Source organism: Balaenoptera borealis (genome assembly GCF_965194805.1).
Source record: "Balaenoptera borealis genome assembly, chromosome: 6".
NCBI lineage: Eukaryota > Metazoa > Chordata > Mammalia > Artiodactyla > Balaenopteridae > Balaenoptera > Balaenoptera borealis.
The window spans coordinates 118,415,280-118,430,784 of NC_138863.1; the positions used below are offsets into that span (position 1 = coordinate 118,415,280).

General features: G+C 42.9%; 1 long non-coding RNA gene across 6 annotated transcripts in view; it reads right to left on the minus strand.

Annotated features, from left to right (window-relative positions):
* Positions 1-15,505, minus strand: part of LOC309631468 — a 102,757-nt gene that overhangs the window by 61,232 nt on the left and 26,020 nt on the right. Inside the window, exon 7 of one of the 6 annotated variants that reach the window (XR_014246269.1) lies at positions 6,653-6,717. The exons of the other annotated variants lie outside the window; for them this stretch is intronic. This is a non-coding gene — a long non-coding RNA (uncharacterized lncRNA). The remainder of the gene's footprint in view (positions 1-6,652; positions 6,718-15,505) is intronic. 6 annotated transcript variants of the gene reach the window in all.

The following is a 15,505-nucleotide window of genomic DNA, read 5'->3' on the forward strand; positions in this document are numbered from 1 at the left end:
GGAGGAAAAGAAGATGGATTAGATGAAGAAGAAGAAGAAGAAGAAAAAGGGGAAGAGGAAGAGGAAGAGGAAGGAGAAGGAGGAGAAGGAGATGGAGGAGAAGGGGAAAAGGAAGAGGAAGAAGGGGAAGGGGAGGGGGAGGAGGAGAGGGAGGGGGAGAAGGAGGGAGAGAAGGAAACAACAGGCCCAAGGTGGGGCCACTGCCCCCAGTACTGCAAACTAAGACTTAACTGCAGTTCCTGATCAGCACTAGTGAGGTAACCTTGCTGGAAACAATCCTTTCTTTTCTTTAGCTAATAACCTCCTTCTCCCTCTAGGTTCTATAAAAGCCTTAATTTTGTACAGCTCCTCAGAGCCCCTTTTCTATTTACTAGATGGAATGCTGCCTGATTTGTGACTTGTTGAATAAAGCCAATTAGATCCTAAAATTTACTCGTTGAATTTTGTTTTTTTAACACTACTAAGATGCTCAGTGCTCAGGTTGGCAAGACCTGTTTAGAAGGTGGAATGTCCCTGGTCTGTACCAAGGTGGGCCTCGGAGATCCTTTGCCAAGACTTCCAAGCACCTCCATTCCCGCCCCGCCCCCCCCGGCAACCTTGGCTCTGTGGAGCCTCCGTTCCATGCAGGGTACTGTGGACAATCAGGACCTGGGTCTCCACTTCTCATGGAGACCACCACCACTCCCAATCTCTCCCTGGTCATAGGAAAGCCATTCACATTTCTGGGGAACAAGAGAGCCAAGCCAGGGCTGCCTCCTCAATTCCCATTAAGAGACCCTCTGCCCGTCATTTCGATGAGCTACCACCAGATAATACCTAGGTAGGGCCACACAGACACCTGGCTACCTTCATATACTGAAGCAAGGGAGAAAACCTCTCTGTCTTTCAAGTTCCCTAAAGTTTGCTCATCAAGGGACTTTGTACAAATAAGAAAAAAGTACCCCTTCCTCAAGACACATCACACATCACTGCCATCTGTCAGAATATTTTCCATGTTTTTTAGAACAAGACACTTATTGCCATCTTCCAGGTTTTGTGTAGTAAGTACACAAAGCCACAATGTATACAACATAATGGAGTCTCCTTAGACAAGGAGCCTTTTTGCAGTGCACAACCTGCACAACTTATAAGCCTAGTTTACAACTGTACATGGAGGCTCTGAAAGCAAACAGCAAAAAGCAGGATGCAAAATAAAACCCAGTACAAGAGGGCAAGGATGCTGAACGTTCTACCTGCTTAGAGAATGCACGCATTCTCTACGGCTTTCACAGTGCCTGTTTCCAAATTTGAATTATGCACCAGGCAGTCTGCTCTGAGATGCATATACGCAGAATGCAGACCACAGGCCTCCAGTATGAATACGAAAAATAACGGAGCACGTTTTCTCTTACTCTTTCAAAGTATCCAAGTTCTTACCTTATGGGGAGAAAAGACGCCAGAAGCCAGTCATCCAACCGCAAGTGCCAGCTTTCCACTTAAGCTGCCTTCATGGCCCAGTGATAAGGAAAACACTCCATACATTGTGCTCAGAGAATGGTTCCTACACCGCGTCAACAACAGCTCTAAAAGAACTGCATTTGGCTTCATTCACTGAGTGATCTTTGGCAGAGGTTTAAGGAGCCATGCTCCGTGGCCTGGGGTGATAAAAAGACCATTCAAATGCCTGGAGGGGGTGCATGGTGAAGCCAAGGTACATTTAATCGTAACAGCTTCTGCAGAGCTGGAAAAAGGAATCCAGGGAAATAGGCAAGGAGAGCAGACAATATATGTTTGTGCTGTCAACAAACTGAGACCCATAGAGAAAATCTTTTGGTGGCTGCCCCACGGTGACAATCCATCTCAGTGACACAGGGTTATCAGGCCAGTGCCTCTGCCTGCTCTGTCATCCCTCCTGTGAGCCAGTGCCCTGCGCACACCCGGCATAGCTCATGAGGGCCATTTGAGAGCTGGAGTGCCATGTGTAGTCACCACTTAGACACTGCTTCCCGGCCCTCTCTATGCCTTTATTCTCAGGTGTGCTGACCTGTTGTTCTCCATTCTCATCTTGTTCTTCAGCCTCGACACTTCGCCTGTTTCTCCAGGTACAACCTTGTTTCCTCTAGACATTGACCTTGATAAGCTCAAAATAATCCTCATGCCAAATATTATCTTTGGCATATTTTGGGGTGGTGAAACCCACTCCCCTTCAAGCCATAGACAACTATTAAATTGTTTCAGAGTTTTCTGGCAAGCTTGGATCCTTATATTACTTATATAGAATAAATTCCAAATGGAATTATACACTAAACCCAAACTTTCCTTCCTTCCTCCTTTTCTTCCTTTCTCCCTTCCTTCCTTCCCTCCTTCCCTCCCCTCCCTCATCCTCCTTCTCTCTTTTTCTCTTTCTTCTCTCTCTCTCTTCTTCTTCTCCTCCCCTTCCCCACCTCACCTCCTTCCTTTTCTCTTTCCTTAAATGGCTCAGTCCTTTTCTCATCTAGACCCCCATTTGCCTCCTTATGAAGTTTTCTCAATTAACCAGTTTGAATAGTCCATTCATTTCTCAACTTCACTCTTATAACTTAGCTCTTTTAAAGTTTCATTGGTTGACCTTTTTTTTTTTTTTTTTTTTTTTTTCAAATAAAGCAGAGTCTGTAGAAATCATGACTAAGGGAATAGGTCTTGGAGTCAGATAGCCCAGGTTCAAATCCTGACTCTGCTGCGGTGGACACTGCAGGCTGGCTCATCCAATTTCTATTTCCAACATCCTTATCCTTCATCTAACTCTGTTATGGAGGCTATAAATGCTAAAGGCTAAAGCAGCTAGAATTGCCCACAAGACGCTTGTCTTGTAAATGAGCTATTACTTCTTGATATTATTTAAAAATATGGTGGGAGTTAAGTGGGGTAGAGTGTGACTCGTGCCATACGGCGTGCTAGGTGCATTATGATTTTCCATTAGAACCATTTCTTCTATTTCCACAGGCTCTGGAGTACAGAATTTGAATTTTTTTTTTTTTTTTTTTACTAAAATGTTGCTGAAACCTTATTCCCCATGCAGTAGAATGTAGTATAAGTTGAGGTCCACATACTTCTTCCAGCAAATCCTTGGGGTCGAAGAGTCAAAAGGTCTTAGAAGATGATACCCTCAGCCATCTGCCTAGGGCTTTGTGTTGCCTGCTTCTGAGTTGGGGAGGGCAGTCAGGACTGAGCATGACCCATGGTCCCAGAGCAGGCTGGCTGAGCTGGGGAGGCAGGCAATTTTGGTCAACGGTTCCCTAACAATTCCACCAGGTTGTTGACAAGTGTCACTGAACATATTCTCTGAGAACACTGATCCTTCAAGACAATGGAAGAGTTTACCTGAAAATTGTATATTGTGGAAAACATGTACTTAAATAAATGTCAGCAACTCTACTTGAAAATATCTTAAACATTTACTGTGCAGATTTATATTGTTAATATCTGACAGGTGATATTTAATGCCATGTCTCTCAGGCATTATTTTTAAAGAACATTTTGGGAACTAGAATTACACAAATACCATTTGCAGATTTCTGACTTGATCAGCTCCCCTTCCTAGACCATGTCTGTAACCGAGCAGGACCCTCTGGGGCCTTCCCAGAACAGACCCCACCCCCATATCCTCTGCTTTAGCTCCTCTCTGAAGTACCGGATAATAGTATCTGATGCACATTTCATGAGTTGTTTTACAGATGCTAAAACCCCCAACGAATGAAAGAAATTAACTACTTGATGACCATGAATGCATAGCCCCCAGACCTCCCGGCACCTGAGGACTGATGATGTTGACCCCTGTGACACTACCCTGTTTCCTCACCATCAACCAATCAGAGAATTGTGCATGAGCTGATCACATACCCTGCAACCCCCCTCCCTCACCTGGCATTTAAAATGTTTTGCTGAAACCCATTGGGGACTTTGGGCTTTTGAGCACTAGCTGCCTGGACATTTTGCTTGGTGCCCTGCAGCAAACTCACTTTCCTTCACCACAGCCTGGTGTCAGTAGATTGGCTTTGCTGTGCGTGGGTGAGTGGACCCAAGTTTTGTCCAGGAACACATCTTGCATTTTACTGGAATCACCCCTGGGTAAGACTCTTAATGAGACAGGAGGGAAGGGGGCAGGGCACAACCTTTAAAGCAATGACATAGCCATAGGACATGACAAAAACTCGTCAGAACCAGCTAGGTCCAAGATGGTGGAAGATTCGACTTCCAGTGGACATTGAGCCTTATTATAGGCTCATTGTAATACATCAGCATGCTAAATGACACACCCACCAGCACCATGACAGTTCTGAGGCTAACCATAAAAGGCGAAAAAGTGGGCAGTAGCCCAATTCCTGGAAATCCCTGCCCCTTCCCCAAATAATTAGAATAATCCTCCTTCTCATTAGCCTATGAAATTACCCAGCCCATAAAAACTAACCACCCATATTTCGGGGCCTCTTGCCTTCTGAGATGGCCCACACTCTGTCTATAAAATGTGTATCTCTCTAAATAAATCCACTTCTTACCTACCACTTTGTCTTTCACTGAATTCTTTCTGCAACGAGACATTAAGAACCTGAGCTTCATTAAGTCCTAAGACCAGGTGTGTGATCTCAGTTAAAAGACTGTGGGTTCAAGTTCCAATCTAAGTTTCAGCCAGGTTCTAATCCTGGCACATAGGTTCAAGTCCCAATCTGAGGTGCACGGTTTCATTAACAGTGGAAGTTTCAGGCAATAGAGCAAGAGAATGAGGAAGAAGTGCTGATTCCTGGGTCAGATTTTCTAAATTCCTACTGTTCTACAGCTGTTAGACCACTTGTGGGTGAAGCCAACCCTTCTAGAAGTCAGGGTGGACACCTCCTTGGGCTGAGTGTTCATTTTTCCAAAGACATCCACAGAAAAGCCTTCATCTTAATCAACAACAGGAAATTCACCTTCTTCATATTATTAACAAGAAATAAAGATAAAAAGAAACCTGGGTCTCAAACATATTCTGTAAATCAGCAAGCCGGCAGCAAAATCGCTCCGTTGGCAGTGTCGAAAGGGGGAGCTCAAGCAGAGAGCAGCAGGGTAAGGGAAAACAAAAGGGGTTAAAAATCCACATTTCCCATCATCCTGGAAAGTTCCAAAGGGAAATGATTTTGTAAAACAACAAAATATGTATAAAGGACGAAACTAAACTATTCTTGTCCCACGCAGGCGGTGTTGTCCCACTGACAGCCGAGTGTTCTAACTTGGGAGTGTCTCCTCTCTCACGGGAAGAGGTAGCAGCCCCCCTCTTACTGGAAGTCACTGTGGACAACTTGCCCCCAGAAAAGCCTGCCTTCTTTGTACCTGATCCCAACAAATCTGCAGGCACTGTTGGCTCTCTTTTTGCTGTTTGCTCTCAGGCAAAACTGCCATTGATTTACAAATGCCAGTTCCCATACAAAGAACAACTGAAAGAGGAGAATTATGCCCCAGAATATGTGAGAACTGAAAACATCCCTCTTCGTGTTAATGGATGAGACTGCAAACGATAAAGGATGTCAATGTGTGAGGCTACCTCCTCCACCCCAGGGAGGTAATGACCCTGCAGGTAGAATTCTATGTGACTGGAGGGGGAATGGGAGAATGATTCTCTCAACAGAAGTTTCAGGGGACCTTCAACCAGAGGCATGGGCTTCCAGAACTGAAAACAACAGAACTCAGGAGACTCCAAGTCGGTATCTAACCCTGAAAAGTCCAAGGCCAGTACTGAAGATGGGGCCATGAAGCCAGGATCCAAAATTCATGAGCAGAAAGAAAAAGAGCCTGGTGTTTTTCATAAATTATCAAACATAATTCTCACAACAACCCTGCAAGTTTGTTGTTACTGGTCTCGGGAGATAAGCGACTTGTTAAATTAACACAGCCATGGGCAGTAGAACCAGCATTTGAGAGGGGTCTCAACCTTTCTGCTATTAAAAAATAAGACTTACTAAAAGTTTTAAGAGTTTATTTAAGCAAAAATTGATTCAAATTGGACAGTGCCAAACCAGAAGTGGTTAAAAGAGCTCCTCCAACAAGAGCCAGGGGAAAGATTTATACAGAGAAAGTACAAGAACAAAGAAAGGAAATTATTTGATTGGCTAAAGCTTAAATCCTAGTTGGCTATTTGTGATTGGTTGTCTTTAGCATTTAGCATTTTGATTTCATAACCTTGAGGCATTTACAAGCTCAGATTTCGGTTTGCCGTTGAAGGGGAGCAAAACTTGCCACCCCAAAATGTCTCTGGCATGCATGTGTGCTATTTCAAGCTGAAAACAATCAAGGCCCAAAAGACTGAGGAAGAAACTTTGACCTCCCCTCTAACTGCCGAAAAGAATTTTGACAGAGAGCCTGTTCCCCGAATACATCCATCACCAGAGAGATCTGCAAGGAATATGGGCGAGGTTAGGGGGGCGGAACAGGGCCTAGAGATCAAAGTCCACTGTGTGTCCCATTGTCTCTGCCCAGTCTAGCAGACCTTTATCTACCAAACATTTGCTATTCCATCTCCTTGTGAATTGCCTTCCTCCCCTTTGAAGTCCCAACCCCCTACCCCCAGCATCCTCTTTTGTCTTTAGCTGAAGATGGTATTTAAGATGAGGGCTTCAGCCCTTTGGGCGAGTTACTCATTGTAACATGTATACGTGTTACTAACCTTTGTTTGATCTTCTCCTGTTAATCTGTCTCATGTCACTTTAAATTTTGGACCAGCCAGAAGACCTAGAGGGGCAGAGGAAAATGTCTTCCTCACTGACAGTACTACAGCAGTAGAGCCACATCTGTCTAATGGCCTCCTTGTTTAATTAATTTAAACCCCCTCCAAGGCAACCGTTGCCTGGAACAGTCACTTCCAACTGACTTCTATTTAGTTTTTAAAGTCACATGAGTAATACATGAGTATGGTCTCTTCCCTGAGTAACAGGAACTCTCAACTATAACAAATAAGCTCCAACTCCTACTTGGCCACTACCCCCAATCCTGTCTTCTGAAGACAACCACTGCTACCCTTTGGCATCTCTGCTTCCAGAGTTTCTCCTTGCATTTACATCCACGTATGTGGACCCATGAAACATACAGTACGGTTTCATGGGAGTAACTCTCACCTAAATGGTGTCATAGATTGCTCTGCAGCTCACTTTTTTTACACAACAGTACATCTTTGAGATCTTTCTCTGTTAGAAGACCCAGAACTACCTCATTCGCTTTAGCCACAGCAGTGCGTTTAATAGCATGGCTGTGCCGTAACTTACGAAGACATTCCTCTCTGGTTGGGCATTTTAGTTGTGACTGGCTTTTTTTTATGTATCAATCTTGCCATGACATGTGGTGGTGATCCAGGCACATTTTAGAACTTGAGATAGGCCAGACCTCTGAGAATTAGCTCAGAAAGCACCGCAGGAGAGAGGGATGCAAAGCCTGTAACTGAAGCTGAGGCTCTGGAATTTCTGTCTGAAGATCCTCATCCTGCTTTCCCTAGTGGCTACAGATCAGATTTGTTGGAAACTGAGAAGTTACTGTTAAAGCAAGACACAGCCCATCTTCCAGTTTAGGAGGAGACTACAAAGAGAAACACATTTAAAAGCGGAATCAAATCCCTCCCTGGAACCAAAGCAATTAGTCCTTAAAGACTAAGTAATCCGTGCATCCAAAACCCAAACCAACTTGAAAGGTTAATATTGATCAAGTACGGAAATTTCAGCTCTACAAACCAAACAAAGAGGTTTTGAAAGATGCTACTCATTTTAAGTATTTATGTTTTTCTTCATTTTAAACAAATGAGAAAACAGATGAGTTCCCGATCCAATCCATGAAGGTGGAGGGTTACATTGGCTAAGAAAATCCACTGATGTGGACAAATGGAACCTACTACACCAGAAGGAGAGGAAATTCATTTTATTCATCATCTTTACCATTCCAGTTCGTCTTGGATTGCATGAAGCTCCAAAAGATTCAGTTGTATTCTGCTTGTTTCCCACCAGCTATGCCTGGGGAACTCCTACAATTCCTTCTTGACTCTGTCCAGCATCCTCTACTGCAAGGCTGTCCCTTCCCTCCCAAACTAATTTCAATACCAGCATAAGCAGTGCGTACATATCTAAATATCACAGCACTTCTTGATTGGCGTTCAAATAAATTACGTGTAAGCTTTTTCAGAGGAGATACTACGGTGTGTGTATTGTGTTCCCCCAATACATAACACAGTTTCTAGCGCATAGAAAGTTCTCAATAAACATTTATTGACCTGAAGATCTCTAAGGAAAGAGAGTACTCTTCTCATTCAATAATCGCTAAAGGTTTACAGAAATCAGACACGAGGGGAAAGCAGTAAGTCACTAACTCATTTCATCAATTCACCTCTAACTCCTCAAGGAATTAACTCTAAGAAGTAAAGGTTTTTCTTTCCCTCATTAAATTCAAGTACACTTCCTAAAATCTTCAGAATCTGGGATTTTATATTAAGGATTCTTGGTTAAATGAATAGATTTTAGAATCAAAGAACTCAACAAAACGTTCTACAGTTAATTGCAGCAGTAAGATCTAATACAGAATCTTTCACCTTTTCTAAAAAGCGTCTTTCCATTTGATAGATAAAAGCTCTCAGGTTCCACTCGTGGAGATTCTGTTGTGTCTCCTGCCTCAGGCTGAGGAAATGCCTCACGCCTGGGTGAGAATCTCTTGGCTGTCTCAGGAGCTGAGCTGAGGTTCAGGAGACTAGAAACCACTTCCAGTATTTCCTTTATGAAAGCACATGACCTTGGGCATATTTGTCAACTCTTGTGCCTCAGTTTCCCCATATGCAAATTGGGAATAATAAATATGTCCTGCCTACCTAATCAGACTGTCAGATTCTATCACTCCTTACACCACGGCCAAGCATCACCTCAGCTGCTGGAGGCTTCCTTAGCACTGCTGTTATACACATTCCCATCAAGAAAAAGATTAGATGCAGCTGCAGCGGACTGCATATTCTAAAAATGACCGCAGCAATATCTCTAGTTTCACATACTCGTCCAGTATGTTGCTACACCCCCCATTGAGAGCTGGAATCTATTTCCCCTCCCCTTGACCTTGAACAAGTCTCTGTGACAGTTTCCACAAACAGAATGTATGAAAGCAGTGCTCCATAAGATTCCAAGTTAGGTTATAAAGGACATACCTATCCATCCTTCTATCCACTCATCAATATATTTTATTTTTTGGATGCATTTCAAAGTAAGTTGCAGACATCAATACATATCATCCCTAAATACTTCAGCATGCCTGTTGCTAAGCAGAGCCCAATATTTGTTTGCAGTTCTTTTTTGGCAAAATGTACAGAAAGTGAAATACATAAATCTTACATGCCCAACTGAAGAATTTTATTTCTTCGTTTCAGTCATTGATATTTGAAGTCGTTTGTTACCATAGCATAACCCACCCTATCCTGGCTGATTCATTCCATTGAATGTTGTGTTGCCCTGTGATGTCACCCGCCCAGACGCCCTAAATCTTCCATTCAGTCTGCCACACACACGGACTGGAGAGAGGAGATGGTCAAGGAAGTCCCCAGTATAGTGATGTGGTAGCAAAATGGGACAGTGTACGGAGTGGTCAAAATGCAAGTAGAGATTAAGAAGTCTAAACTAGAAGACTGTGGTGTCAGAGGCAACTTGAAGACATGCAAGTATTCCTTCTCCCCCTCCCCACCACCCCCAAGACCACTAGAAAATATTGGAAGGAGACCCTGAGTATCCCCTTATACCCTGGCTGGGGATTTAAGCCAACTTGACTTTGTTGGCCCAGGTGATTACTCCCTCCTCCTTGAACACTTTCTTGGTTTGCCCTCCAGGATCACCCTCTATCCTGGTTTTCCTCTTAGCTTCCTGGTTACTCCTTCTCAGACTCCAGTTTCTCCTCACCTCTAAATGTTGGAGCACCCCAGAGATCAATGTCTGCATCTCTTCTCTTTCCCTTCCATACTTAGCCCCTTACAGATCACATCTAGCTCCATGGCTTTAAATACAATCAATATGATAAAAATTTGCAAATTTACGTTTCCAGCATGGATTTCTCCCCTGAACTCCAGATATCATGATCTGACAGCCAATTTAACTATTGGCTACCATTAAGTCTAATAGGCACCTCAAACTTAACATGTCTAGAATGGAACCTCTGATCATCCCAACTTTCATTCCTCTTGCTGTCTACCCCAACTAGGTCATGTTCACGGCAACTTTGCTCTTCCCATCGCTCAAGCCCAAAATCTTGTGTCTCTCTCTCTCTCTCTCTATCTCTATCTGTCTTTATCTCTCTCTCTCTCTCTCTACTTACTACGTCGATTCATTATTATCTTTACCTTTAGTATGTATCCAGATTCTGATGACTTCTAGACAATTTTACCACTACTGTCTTAGCCTAAGCTACCTCCATCTTTCCCCTGGATTATGTCAATAGAGTCCCAGTAGGTTTTCCTGATTCTATCTTTGACCTCAACAGTCTATTCTCAACATAGCCTGAGTGATTCAGTTACACATAAGTCAGAACACAGCATGCTTCTGCTTACACCTCTCCAATGGTTTCCCATTCACTGAGCTAAAAGTCCCTAACAAGCTACAAAACCCTATCTGATTTGGTCTCCCCTTACCTGCTAACCTCACCTCCTTCTATACTCCCTCTCATTCACTGCTCTCCAAACACATGGGCCTCTTGTCTATTCAAGCACCCTCCTGCCTGCCCTAAATCAAAGGAATGTTCTGCTAACCTAATTAGAAGATGAGTCAGTCGCAGGCTTGCTCAGAGATCAGTGATGTCCACAAGGATGAGACTAATTTTCTCCTTCTAGTCTGCAGACTTCAATACAGAGGCAACAATCTCCTTTTATGGTCGCAAGGGGAGTTGTCACAGCTCTAAGCCTTGCATCGTCCCATGAGAGTGTCCGAAAGAGAAAGCAAGGGAAGTATTAGCAAAAGGGCTCGAATCTCAAGTGCCTCATCTTGTCAGGGAGGTAAAACTCTTCCAAAGGGCACCAGCAAAGTGCCTCTCATATACCATAGTCCACAGCATACCCACTAGCAAAGAGGAACGTGATTCCTGAGAACTAAAATATTGCCTGCCATACCAGTAAACAAAGGCTGTTGCAGCCATCAAGCCATTACATTTCAGCTGCTGGGATGGCGACCTCTGAGGGAACTCAGGATGGAGACAAACGGGCTGCCCACTGCCAAGCCCATCTAGCAGCCAGCCCCTGCAGCCACCCCCATGGTGCACCCTGACGAGACTCAGGATGAGAAAACACAGGATACTGGCCCCAGATAGCTGAGGTGCATGTCAAAAGAATGATTTCAGTGAGCCCAGACTCTCGCATCTTCCCATACATAGAGAAGAGCTAAATTCCTTAACTTGAGATGTCTGGTTTTCTTTAATTAACAGTAATCTTTTGATGTTCCGAATACCTGGTCTTTGTTGCAAAAACTCCTCTATATCCTGATTCCCCCTCCCCCCTTGACTCTTTGGAACAGTTTTCTCAGCGTTATCTGAGATGCTGTGTCCTGAGCTTGAAGTCCTCAGAAAGTTCGCCGAATAAAACATAACTCTCCACTTTTAGGTTGTGCATTTTCTTCAGTCAACATTACCATGATAGTCACCATCTGTCTCACTGGGGCTGGGCATATTATGGCAACAACAAAGTAGACATTATAGGAGCAAGGAGGAATGGGGCAGCCAGCATCTCCTAGGCACCACTGACAGGCCACTAGATTCAGAAAGAGGAACCCTGGACCCAATACTTGCTCTGCCATTAAACTTACAACATTTATAAGTAATGCCCCCCTTGTAGATCACTGCTTCCTCATCTGCAAAATGAGGAGGCTGGTCTAGACATTGCCTTCCACTTTGAATTTTCTCTTATTCTGTGAACTTCCACGTGTCGTAAAGATCTGAGTCTTCCTATGTGCCATTCCTCATATATGTATACATCTCCTAAAATGATAGAAATGCCAGGATCTTTGATCATCTATTTCAAAAAGAGAAGGGAAATTTTAATGAGAACATTTTGTACTGCTCATTCCCGGCTGGTCTTTAAGAATAAAGGATCTTTTTCTACCATTACTGACACTTTAAAAACAGCCTTTCACATTCAGTAATTAGGTCCCAAAATCATTCAGCATAAAACTATGGCTTCCCAACAATTATTCTAGTGAGGAAGTTAGAATGACCTCTCATATCTGTGTTGCTAATGGTAATTCCTAGCCATTATCTTATTACTCGATTTAAATACAAGAAAATGGAAACAATTCTCTCCTTGACACCAGGACCTCCGTCATTAACAGAATATAGGACTGAAGTCTTTATATGACCATATGAGTAGTCTTGACACCCTGCTCTCTGAGGGTAACTGGCGCTGAGAAGCCATACAACAAATAGTGAGCTCCAAAACCTCCAGTGGAAGGCATAGGGAGATCGATCTATCTATGGAAGATGAGAATGAAAAAAATAGACGAAACTAAACCATGTGTTTTTACGTATTGCATGAATAAAGGGACAAGTAAATCAATTGCTTTGCCAGAAAGCTCCATTTAGATGCATCTTAGAATCTGCACAAATCAGCCATCTTACTTCCTCACTCCCTCTGCCTTTGGCAATGATTCACCTTGACTATTATCATTTGTCAGCCCTACTTCTTTGATTCTCGTGTTCCTGCAACAGTAATTGCAAAAATGCTTAGAGATAGTAAAACACAATTCAGCCCTTGGCCCTTGCACACAGAGATTCTTTCAGCTGACCTCTTACCAGAGTGGAATGGACATTGATTCAGGTAAGCCCTCTCTCAGCACCTGTTTTCACAGGGTGTGTCAACTTTTTACCCCCAGCCACTGTCCGTTAGGGCCTTTGGGTCCATACTTAATTGGTGACACAAAATGCGCACACCTTAAGCAAGTGTAACATTAAACATGCTGCTGCCTTCTGGTATTTATCAAAAGCTCAGTTTAGAGAAAAAATTATGATGGAGAATGTGTAAAATCTATCCTTCCATCCAGATATTCTAAGGTCCACTCTTGAATTAAGCTAGACCAGCAGGAATTTGTGAACTAAGACTGTCTTTTGCCTTTCTCCCTTTCATATTCTCAAAGGCTTTCACTGACTTGGGCTTTGGTGTGACGCCATCAGTCTACATTGAGAAACACAAGAGACACACCAGTGGAGCCTCAGGTGTCTACACGGAGGAGGTTGAGGACACTGCTGCACTATACAGTGTGCTCATTAGAGAGAATCCCAGAAGGAATGTTATTCTTGCCATAATATCAGAATGAACTGTGCCTCTCCTTAGGGATGGGTTTGTTTTTATTCTCATGTACTCTGAATAGTACAACCAAGCAAATGTTCCTTTTCATTTAGTCTCTAGAATACTTACAGAACAATTTGAGGCCCATCTGTTTCAAGAGTAACAGATTGTATAGTCTGCATTTTTGTTTTGCCTTCATTCCTGGCCCCTTTTCATATCTCCACCAGTACATTTCTTTCTTGTTTCTCACCTAATCCTATTTATGGTGTTTTAAAAAATTAAATGTATCCTTATAAATGCTTTAAATCATTTATGGACAATGGAGGGGAAGATTTTTATTCATTTGTTCAGGCAAATTAACATGAAAGTAAATCTTACCAAATTTTAAGAGGCATTTTAAACGTGGTCCTCCTTCCCAAAACCTCTGGGAGATGTGGTAACACACACAAGACATTCTGACGATTTGCTGGTAAGTGGCAACTAACAAGTGCTTCAATCCACAATGGTTCAAAGGTCTACGAGAAGGCTGTGTCTAACAACTGTGCAGAGGGATAACTAAGGGCGGGAAGGAATGTGGTTACCGATTACTGGCCCAGAACTGGAAAGATGGGCAGCAAAAGCAAATATTGTGTGTTTGAGACTTTTTGCCAAAGCCTGGCTTTAGCATGGTAAAGAGCAATGTGTGAAAGACTCCAAAAGTTTGACTGAAGGAATATTGGTAGCACAGAATGCCACATCAGGCCAAAACAGACAGCATGTGATACCCATAACAATTCCACACAACCCTGAACCACCACCTTGGTTGACCAGATCATGCAATTGTCACATGTATAGATTAGAAAGCTTCACTTTTACTCAGAATGAAGAAAGTTTAAGGTTGAAAATGAAAAAATAAGAAGACTTGATCAGGGCTTCCCTGGTGGCGCAGTGGTTGAGAATCCGCCTGCCAATGCAGGGGAGACAGGTTCGAGCCCTGGTCTGGGAGGATCTCACATGCCGCGGAGCGGCTGGGCCCGTGAGCCACAACTACTGAGCCCGCGCGTCTGGAGCCTGTGCTCCGCAACAAGAGAGGCCGCGACAGTGAGAGGCCCGCGCACCGCGATGAAGAGTGGCCCCCGCTTGCCGCAACTAGAGAAAGCCCTCACACAGAAACGAAGACCCAACACAGCCAAAAATAAATAAATAAATAAATAATTTTTTTTTTTTTAAAAAGAAGAGTTGATCATATCAGCTGCTGTAAAGAAAAATATAGCTTGCAAATTTTTTAAAGGCTAAATCTTTAAATTCTCTGGGCTGAATATTGGGAGATGGGGGGTGGAATCTACAACAGATGTAATTCAATTCTTGCATTATATGTTGCTAAAATGACATTGCCTGATATTAAAAGTTCCTATAAAATAAAAAATCCTCATGAACAGCATCAGAAATAAAAACCAAGTCCTGAAAAATTACACCTTCCAGCCCAGCCTCATTCCAAATCAAAATATGTATCTCTTTTATTCATAAAATGATGCATATACTTATGAATAAAAGCCCAAAGCTGGGCATTTTGAAATGAGTTATCTAACCTCAGAAAGCAAATAAGATCATTTCCTGTCACATTTCTTCACTCCTAGCAATTACCTGACTGAATTTTAAACTGACTCTAAACAGGGAGGGAGCATCTATTTGCCCTGGCTGAATATTACAGCATCCATACGCATGTTTTCTTCCTTTCTGAAAGTCTATCTCTTAATAAGATTTTTTATTAATTTCCTCAAGCAGATTTCCACTATCAGATATGCTGGTCATGCCTCACAAATGGCCTATGTTTTAGTGGTTACTGGTCATTATGTAAGGAAAGAGGGGAACATCTCCTTCTGTGTGACTCAATGATTTAATAATTATTAATGAGACATTATGCTTTTGTACATTTCTGACAGATGATTAAGTACACTATAAATGTTTAACATCGTTCGTTCTCTGTGGTCTGGAAATGTGATGCCAGATGCCTACCCATGCTTCACACAATCAGAAAAGACAAATTAGATCATGGCAATATGGCAGCATTGTTGATTTTTTCAGTAATATTTACAATCTTCAGGTAAAATGTGAAATGAGAAAAAACATGTATGATGATGGCAGGTCCTTTTTTTTTTTTTTTTTTTTTTATTTATGGCTGTGTTGGGTCTTCGTTTCTGTGCGAGGGCTTTCTCTAGTTGTGGCAAGTGGGGGCCACTCTTCATCGCGGTGCGCGGGCCTCTCACT